This window comes from Macrobrachium rosenbergii, chromosome 9, assembly GCF_040412425.1.
Source record: "Macrobrachium rosenbergii isolate ZJJX-2024 chromosome 9, ASM4041242v1, whole genome shotgun sequence".
NCBI lineage: Eukaryota > Metazoa > Arthropoda > Malacostraca > Decapoda > Palaemonidae > Macrobrachium > Macrobrachium rosenbergii.
In genome coordinates, this window is record NC_089749.1 from 11912662 (window position 1) to 11922661 (window position 10000).

At 34.0% G+C, this 10000-nt stretch overlaps 1 protein-coding gene across 1 annotated transcript in view; it reads left to right on the top strand.

The window, feature by feature from the left end:
• Positions 1-10000, top strand: part of Ten-a (tenascin accessory) — a 1082171-nt gene that overhangs the window by 541 nt on the left and 1071630 nt on the right. Inside the window, 1 exon segment of the mRNA XM_067108410.1 lies at positions 1-74. This exon segment is cut by the window's left edge and continues 541 nt beyond it. The gene's annotated coding sequence lies outside the window, so the exon portion shown is untranslated.

Genomic DNA, 10000 nt, shown 5'->3' on the forward strand with positions numbered 1-10000 from the left:
CGTATCGTTCGGAGGGAAAATAAAAGAGAAGTTTATTCACTCGGCGAGAAACATTGCTCTTCTCTGCATTCAAGGTAAGGTTATGCTTATAGTCCATTTTCTGTTCCGGAAAACGAAAAGTAGAGAGTATTGCAATATTGCAGTTGAGAACAACAGTGTCTCGTAGCGTATAATCACTAAGACAAACTTGGGATTTAATACTTGTGATTTAAAATCGTTTTTATTATGTTGTTATTATAACTGTCGGCATATCAACTTGAGTTTTTAGCCTTAAGCTACAGAGGATTAAACTCTATTTATATTACAGTACAGTGGTCAGGTCATGTTGCATTATTTTAGAGAATGCAACATAACAACCAAGACAAACTGCTTTTGCAATAGATTATCTCTTGTCATCATGATATAACCATATGTACATACAAACTGTATAAATTTATATATATAATTTATATATATATATATATATATATATATATATATATATATATATATATATATATATATATATATATATATACACACATTATAGAGCAAAAAACACATTTTATTTGAGGAAATAAGTCAGAGTCAAGATATTTGTCCAAATATCAGTTACGTTTAGTTGCTAAGGTCTTTGTGACTCTTTCAATTGCTTCAACCAAAAATGTAGTTGAGTTTATATATATATATATATATATATATATATATATATATATATATATATATCAGGAGGTTTGTTTTGAAAAGAAAAGATATATGGTTTCATTGAGATATGTAAATTAATGCATACGGTGATGAGCGCATGGGAATTATTCCAGTGCAGGAAAAGGGGTTCTAATACCGGGAATTGCCAGCATTGGAAATTGCAACAGAAGCCTGACGGTCAATAAGTTTTACGCCACTTGCATTTACATTTTCTACTCCCCAAAGCATCTCTCTCTCTCTCTCTCTCTCTCTCTCTCTCTCTCTCTCTCTCTCTCTCTCTCTCTGTAAGTATGTACCGTATGAACTGGTGAAGGGTATGGCTGAATTGAAAAATAGAATTTACTTTTGTCTTACGAAAAGATCGTTTATTGAAACGATATTCTCGAAATTATGTAGCAAGGCACTTTGGAAGATTGGATATGCTTAATTGTGACTTTGCTTCATTAATGTTATTAAGTAGTTAAACATTTTATTTCTGCTCAGAGGAGTTTGATACCTGAGACTGGCTCTCTTACCCACCCACACTTGTATACATAATTACGTCTTTCGTGCGTGTAACCCCAAATCGTAACGGATTTACATTTGAATGCTTCAGGCTGTTGCGGTAATATTTGGTGTTTGTTGTTTTATCACGGAGTGTAACCAGAATTAAGCATGTAAAGGTCTGAGTTGAAAGGAAGACACACGCACGTAGGAAGATCATGTGGGAAGTGGGAAGTAATTGCAAGCAAGAAGCTTATTAGTGCCATATTTTCCTGTTTAAAAAACGGTGCGGTGCCAACGCATGTTTGTGTGTATGTGGTGTGTGTGTGGGAGTGTGTGTTTAGCCTCTCCATGCCTGCACGCTAATACATACACACACACTCATTCAGTTAAAACACACCTATTTATTTTTTGGTTATTGAAAAGCATAACACATAAGCAAGTTTAAACGCTCGAATGTACGTATGCACGTGTGAGGGCTATGAATCTATATGTATCTGTATATATATACATACATATATATATACTATATAACAACATATATATATATATATATATATATATATATATATATATATATATAGCGTGTGTGTGTATTTATATTCTGGGCCTTTTTTTTTACAAAAGAAAGTAATATGATTTGGGAAGGAGGGACGGGGGTTAGGGGTGATAAATGGAATCTTAGCGTTTGCGTGCAGGATATCGCCTCCTCTCTGATTGATCTTAATCTTCTTTATATCTCCCATTTATCATCCTTGTCATCGGTTTCTATTTATCCGTATGTGGAAAGAGTATACAAAGGAGGTCAGGATAATTTCCATCTTCGAAGAAGGGAGACTGGCCCTGACATTGTATGTCAACTTCCATAATGTTTATTCAATTATATTTAGAACAGCAAAGATACAATTTCATTAGTACTTAACTATTTTTTTTTTATAATTTAGTTATTTTTGTTTTGTTTTGTTTAGGTACGTACCGTTTAAATTGCCAAAACACACGGTAAAGAATAGAAAATACGAAACAAATTCCAAATCAGGTATTTAGGCCTACGTAAGAGAAACTTGTGTAATTAGCAAGTTTGGCTGGAATAAGGTGTCACAACTAGATTATTGTAACGTGGTTTTTGTTAGTCTACGGCTCATCAGGTTTTCAGATTTAAAGTATTATTATTATTATTATTATTATTGTTGTTATTGTGTGTGTGTATTATTATTGTGTATTACTCACTCTTTAATGTTAAACGAAATAAGTCTATCAATTTGTCAAGCAAGCTTTCATAAAACACTCATTTGTTGAAAAACACAATAAAATGAAAACAGCTTTTTGCAGTTTAAAGAAATTATATTAGCCTGAAGAGTAGAAGGTAGGCTAAGCATGCATTGAAAATTATGTTAACTGTAAATATTACGGTAATCTATATTTCTAGGCTTAATTCTCAAAAAAAAAAAAAAACGATTCCTTCCGTAAGTAGACCTATTCATAATATTTATCCTGTGGTGTGTGATTTGTTAATAACCAGTATTTCTCGCGAGCGATTCACATGAAATGATAATTATCGTACAGCGTCTTTAATTTATATCGCTATTTAGACTGAATAGCAGTGCCATCTTAAACAGCCCACGAACCATAATGTTTGCACATTGCTACGTTTCCCCTTGATTGCCTGTAATAGCAGATGTGTAGTAACCTGTGCCCTTACGTAAAAAAAAAAAAGAAAACAATGCCATACTTTATCAGAAATTTAGGAAATTAATGCCATAAGTTGTGGAACACTTTTTAGTGTAAGTTTTGTAGACCTATGGTCTATTCGCCCTATGCTTTTTAGCGTTGCCATTACTCCTCAGAATGATATTTTGCGTTTCCATCACTCGTCAGTATGGTATTTTGCGTTACCATCACTCTTCAGTTTGATATTTTGCGTTACCGTCACTCTTTAAAAGGATATATCGCCACGTTCGTCTCAAGCAATCTTTTGCCGTAATGTCAGTGTGATCGCCAGGGTGCTATTGTTCGGTCACAAAAGAAGTCCGGTCGCTAGGGTCCCATTCACTCCCTATATCTCCTGTTTACGGAGACTATTGCCAATTATAAGAGTCGTCCATAATTCCATTCGTTAATTGTAATGGTATTCAGTTTTTTTTCAGTACTTTCAAATCCCTATATTGTATTTATCGTGGAAAAATAACGTTAGTTTTACCCGGAAACCTCTTAGGCCTATCTGCAACTATTATCTTTTGAAGCATGCCTTTCATCTTCAGCAACGAATACAGAGTAACCCTTAAGATAAATTCGGAAACCTGTTTTTCGTAACAGATGAGCTTTTGATTAACAAAAGGTTATTTTTAAAGCATAGAGTGATTTTGTTGAAAACAGCTGAGCGTATCCTTAACTCTAAGGAGGACAAGTATTTGTCCTACAGTACAACCGATCACTGATATTAGACTTAAAATACATTAACATTTATATTCGTTTCTTTGAGTTGTATGTAAGTTGATCTTGAAGTAAGAAATGAAAATTATTTGCAGTTTTTATTACAAATACCTTGTACCGATCAACACCTTTAAATGTAAACAGCAATTATTATTCTCTTTTTCCTGTATGTGATGACTTATTTTTCTGTAGTATTTTCGTGTTATATAACATTTATGTTTTAATTTTTAAATCAATGAGTTTTACTAATATAATCATATATATATATATATATATATATATATATATATATATATATATATATATATATATATGTATGTATACATAAACACATTATATATACAATATATATGTATGTATATAGAAAAAAGAGGAGCTGTATGTTGGTTAGAATTTTATGATAAACTTTACATGAGTAATTACAAATGCCCTGTTTACAATAGCTTTAGAGACTGTATACTCCCAGCTGATATATATATATATTTATATATATATATATATATATATATATATATATATATATATATATATATATATATATATATGGAAGGGAAATGTGTATGTTGAAGACTGTTAGAGCTTTTGAGATGGGTATGAGTTTTGAGATGGTTTGGCCATATGGAAAGATTCGAGGACGGTACCTTGGTGAAAAGTGCATTTGCCGAATGTTTGCGCCCACAATGTTTTGAAAGGGAGAAAGTAAGAAGGGCCTATTTTGCAGACTAAAGGTGAATGTCAGTGTATGTGTAGTGGTTCGACGTGATGCTGATAAATGTTGTGGGAGGTTTTTAATTTTTCATAATGGGGCTTCTTCCATGATTTAGCTGTTGATATATATAGGCCTATATATATGTATATGAGCTATATATATATATATATATATATATATATATATATATATATATATGTAAATGTATGTATATATATATATACACACAGTACATATATGTATATATATGGGCCTATGTATATACACACGCACATATATATATATAAATATACATTGTAAATGTGTATGTATATATATCTATATATATATATATATATATATATATATATATATATATATATATATATATATAGAGAGAGAGAGAGAGAGAGAGAGAGAGAGAGAGAGAGAGAGAGAGAGAGAGAGAGAGTGGTGCTCGCCTTCACATCACCAGATTTATATATGTAGTATTAATTTTGTAACATGCACATTGAACTCCAACGTTGAATTTTAATTAAGAAAGGAAATAAATGGCGTAGCTGTTTCCTACCTCGATGGGCTTTGGATATTTTACGCCGAATCGGATTTACTTGCAATTGTGTTTGTGTTTACCTGCACTTGTATTTGTAATTACCTGTAGACTACATGTAATTGTAATTAAATGCACTTGTATTTGCAATTACCTGTACTTTTGTTTATAATTACCTGTACTTATATTTATAATTACCAGCACGTGTATTTGTATTTACCTGTACTTGCACTTGTAATTTCCTGTGCATCTGTTAGTATTTACCTGTAGCCTATTTGTATTTGTAATTACCTGAACTTGTATTTGCATATTTACCTGTACTTGTACTTTTAATTACATGTACTTGTATTTGTATTAAGCCTACCTGTACTTGTATCTGTAATTACAAGTACTTGTAGTTGTATTTACCTGTACTTGTATTTGTAATTACAAGTACTTGTAGTTGTATTTACCTGTACTTGTATTTGTAATTACAAGTACTTGTAGTTGTATTTACCTGTACTTGTATTTGTAATTACCTGTGCATCTGTTTGCTATACTTGTACTTGTTTTTGTATTTACCTGTATTAGTATTTGTATTTACCCCTCTTGTATTTGTAGTCCTATTTACCTGTCTTGTATTTGGATTTACCTGTACCTGTATACGCGTATATAATTAGGCTACCTGTACTTATATTTGTATTTACCTGTACCTGTATATATAATTACATGTGCTTGGATTTGTAATTACCTGTACCTGAATATGTATTTACATATACTTGTATTTATTCTGGGTGTATGATTTCAGAGACTCTCTCTCTCTTTCTCTCTCTCTCTCTCTCTCTCTCTCTGGTTTTTGTTTTTTTCGTGACAGTGTAGGGACAGTGCCTCCGTGTATGATTGTAGAAATATTCTCTCTCTCTCTCTCTCTCTCTCTCTCCTGGCTTCAATTTTCGTGACTGTAAGGCCAGGGCCTCTGTATATAATTTTGAAGACTCTCTCTCTCTCTCTCTCTCTCTCTCTCTCTCTCTCTCTCTCTCTCTCTCTCTCTCTCTCTCTCTCTCTCTGTGTGTGTGTGTGTGTGTGTGTGTGTGTGTGGTATTGTTTTTTCGTAATAGTATAAGGACAGTGCTTCCTTGTATGATTTTAGAGAGATTCTCTCTCTCTCTCTCTCTCTCTCTCTCTCTCTCTCTCTCTCTCTCTCTCTCTCTCTCTCTCTCTCTTGGTTTTGTTTTTTCGTGATAGTGTAGGAACAGTGCTTCCGTGTATGATTTTATAGACATCTCTCTCTCTCTCTCTCTCTCTCTCTCTCTCTCTCTCTCTCTCTCTCTCTCTGCCTTTTGGGAGACGCAGGGATGCCTTCCTGCTGTGTTTAGTTTTTGGTTTTCTCTTTTTTATACTCAGGTTCTGTCTTTACCGAGAGAGAGTGCAATAATGGCCTTCCCATCCTTGTTGTTCAGAGGTTTGCCTTTTGTGTCTTTTCGAAAAACATAAGACATAATCTCTACACTCGTATTTTGAGAGTCGCGTTCTTCGCGCTCTCCTTTACCTTGTTTTTAGTGTGAAAATGTGAAAATGTACGCTTTGTCTTAATGGTGGATATTTTGCAAGTTTGTTTTATGTTTTCGGAAGTGTATGTATGTTTGTTTTTAGTTCTGGGTATTACAGAGATTTCTATATTTTCATTGACTGAAAATGTAAGAATAATCTCGACTTGAGTTCTTTGCAACCACTTTCGTTTCTTTTACTGCACCTCCTTTCATATTCTCTTTCTTCCATCTTACTTTCCAGCCTCTCGTAACAGTTGGTTCATAGTGCAACTGCTTTGAGGATTTCCTCCTGTTTACACACTTCATTCCTTCTTACTGTCAATTTCCGTTTCAGCGCTGAATGACCTCATAGGTGCCAGTGCTTGGCCTTTGGGTTAAATTCAATATTCATTTCAATTCCATTCTACCCGAGTATTTTAGAAATTTTAATTTTCCAAAATTGTGTATTTTCCTTTCATATGTTGGCGTAGAGTCTCTATGTTTTCAGTGCATTTTTCCTATGTGTTTTTAGATAATATATAGGTAGCTTCTGCCTGGGTATTTTTGAGATGTTTTTTGTTTTTCGGTTCCCCCCTACTTTTTTTTTTTTTTGCTTGGATAAAAATGTGTATGAATCTTAGGTGATTTCATAATCTTGCTCTTTCAGAAAATACACGAACAGACTTAACTGCGTATTCTAGCTATTTAATTCAGTTTATCCGTCTTTCTGGTTCATTGGGGAATAATTATCTCTCTACCTGTGTATTTTAGATACTTTTTGTCATTCCTCGTCTTTGATAAAATATAGGTATTACCTGTGTGACGGGTCTCCATCTCGGTATTTTAAGTAGAAACTATTTGCCTACCTTTGTAAAATAGATATTTAGATACTTTTTTCTTTCCTTATCATTGAAAAAATTCATGTCTCCACCTGCGCGGTTGAGAAATTCCTCCCCCCTCTTTCTCCCTTTCCCCTCGTCTTGGGAGGAAATGTAGGTAAAGGTCTCTCTCTCTCTCTCTCTCTCTCTCTCTCTCTCTCTCTCTCTCTCTCTTCACCTGTGTGTGTGTGTGTGTATTTTGGAGATCTGTTCTCCTTTTCTCCACCGATGAAAAACCGTGACACGCCACCGCGGCCCAAACCATAAATTTCCATTGCTTGCATGGCTTCGACTCCGCTGTAGTTGACAAGAAAATTGCTTGCCCATATAGGCTACGCATATACACTGCCGTGCTCGCGCCCGTCGGTCGTGCATGAGAGAGAGAGAGAGAAGAAGAAAGAAGAAAGAAGAAAGAGAGAATGTATATAAAGGAAAAGTGTAAATAAAGGGGTGGCGTAGGAAAGGTAGCATGGGAAAGCTACGGAGCGAAAAAGAATTTGAAGAAAAAAATTGTTAGGTAGATTTCTTCTTTTTATTTGAAAATATCGTGAGGTAAATTTCTCCTCTTTTTTTGGGTGGGGAGGTGTGTTGTTGGCTTTGCTTTTTTTTCACATATTATTATTATCATTATTGTTATTATTTTATTTATTTATTTTTTTTTGTCTATCACAATCATCCTGTTCGACTGGGTGGTTTTTATAGTGTGGGTTTCCGGGTTGCATCCTGCCTCCTTAGGAGTCCATCACTTTTCTCACTGTGTGCGCTGTTTCTAGTAGCACACTTTTCTGTATGAGTCCTGGAGCTACTTCGGCAACTAGTTTTTCCAGGTTCCTTTTCAGTGATCTTGGGATCGTGCCTAGTGTTCCTATGATTACGGGTACAATTTCCACTGGCATATTCCACACCCTTCTTATTTCGATTTTCAGGTCTTGATACTTCTCAATTTTCTCTCTTTCTTTCTCATGTAGGCTACTCTGGTCCCATGGTATTGCAACATCAATTATTATGTGTGTTATTATTATTATTATTATTATTATTATTATTATTATTATTATTCAAGGACTGAGATTTCCAACTGAACTTCTTATAGGGTGAACTGCATATAGAGATTAGTACACTAATTGAACGTGGTTTTGTTGGCATAATAATGTTGATTTTTATTATTTTTCTAAGAATATTGAAGGAAATGCATTTATAAGATCCTTTAATTGTATTTGGTATCTTTAAAGCCTATACCTTACAAGTGCCGAGTCCAGAATAAAATCCATTGCCTGCGGGACGGATAGTACACCCCCCGGGAGAATTATATGACTGTGTTTTACTCTCTCTCTCTCTCTCTCTCTCTCTCTCTCTCTCTCTCTCTCTCTCTCTCTCTCTAAAAGTATGCACTGATTCTGTCTCTCTGACCATATGCATTTATTCTCTCTCTCTCTCTCTCTCTCTCTCTCTCTCTCTCTCTCTCTCTCTCTCTCTCTCTCTATAGTTAGTTTTCTGAAAAGAAAACTATTGTGCCGGCTTTGTCTGTCCGTCTGCACTTTTTTCTGTCCGCGCTTTTTCTGTCCGCCCTCAGATCTTAAAAATTACTGAAGCTAGAGGGCTGCAAATTGGTATGTTGGTCATCCACCCTCCAGTCATCAAACGTACCAAATTACAGTCCTCTGGCCTCAGTAGTTTTTACTTTATTTAAGGCTAAATTAGCCATTATCGTGCTTCTGGCAACGATAGAGCGGGCCACCAAGGCCCCCTGAGAGTTTCATGGGCCATGGCTCATACAGCATTATACCGAGACCACCGAAAGATAGATATATTTTCGGAGGCCCTGATTATACGCTGTACAGAAAACTCGATTGTGCCTTTTTTTTCATTGATGAAAAATCTCCCTTCCATTATTTATTCGGTATTCAATTGCTTAGAAGAGTAATGTTCGGTGGTACTCTGATTAATGAGAATAATGACGTTCTTTAGAATTCCGAGTCATGAGACTAACGACATTCTGTAGAATTCTGAGTTGTGATAAAGAAGGGTTATGTCATTCTTTAGAATTCTGATTAATAAAGTAGAATAATGACATTCTTTAGAATTCTGATTAATAAAGTAGAATTATGACATTCTTTAGAATTCTGATTAATAAGGTAGATTAATGATATTCTTTAGAATTCTGATTAATGAGGTAGAATAATGACATTCTTTAGAGTTCTGATTAATAAGGTAGAATAATGACATTCTTTAGAATTCTGATTAATAAGGTAGGATAATGGCATTCTTTAGAATTCTGATTAATGAGGTAGAATAATGACATTCTTTAGAATTCTGATTAATAATGTAGAATAATGGCATTCTTTAGAATCCAGATTAATAAGGTAGAATAATGGCATTCTTTAGGATTTTGATTAATAAGGCAGAATAATGACATTCTTTAGAATTCTGATTAATAAGGTAGAATAATGGCATTCTTTACAATTCTGATTAATAAGGCAGAATAATGACATTCTTTAGACTTCTGATTAATAAGAATAATGATATTCTGTAGAATTCTGAGTAATGGGAAGAGTGACATTCTTTAGGATTCTTAAGAATAAGGATAATGTCATTCTTTAGAATAACGATTACTAAGAATAATGAGATTGTTTAGATTTCAGATGCATGAGAACAATGGCATCCTTTAGAATTCTGATTAATAATAATGAGATTCTCTGGCAACCTGCGTAATAGAAAATAATGACACTGTAGAATTCCGATTATAAATAATAAGACTTAAGATTCCGATTAATGAAGACGA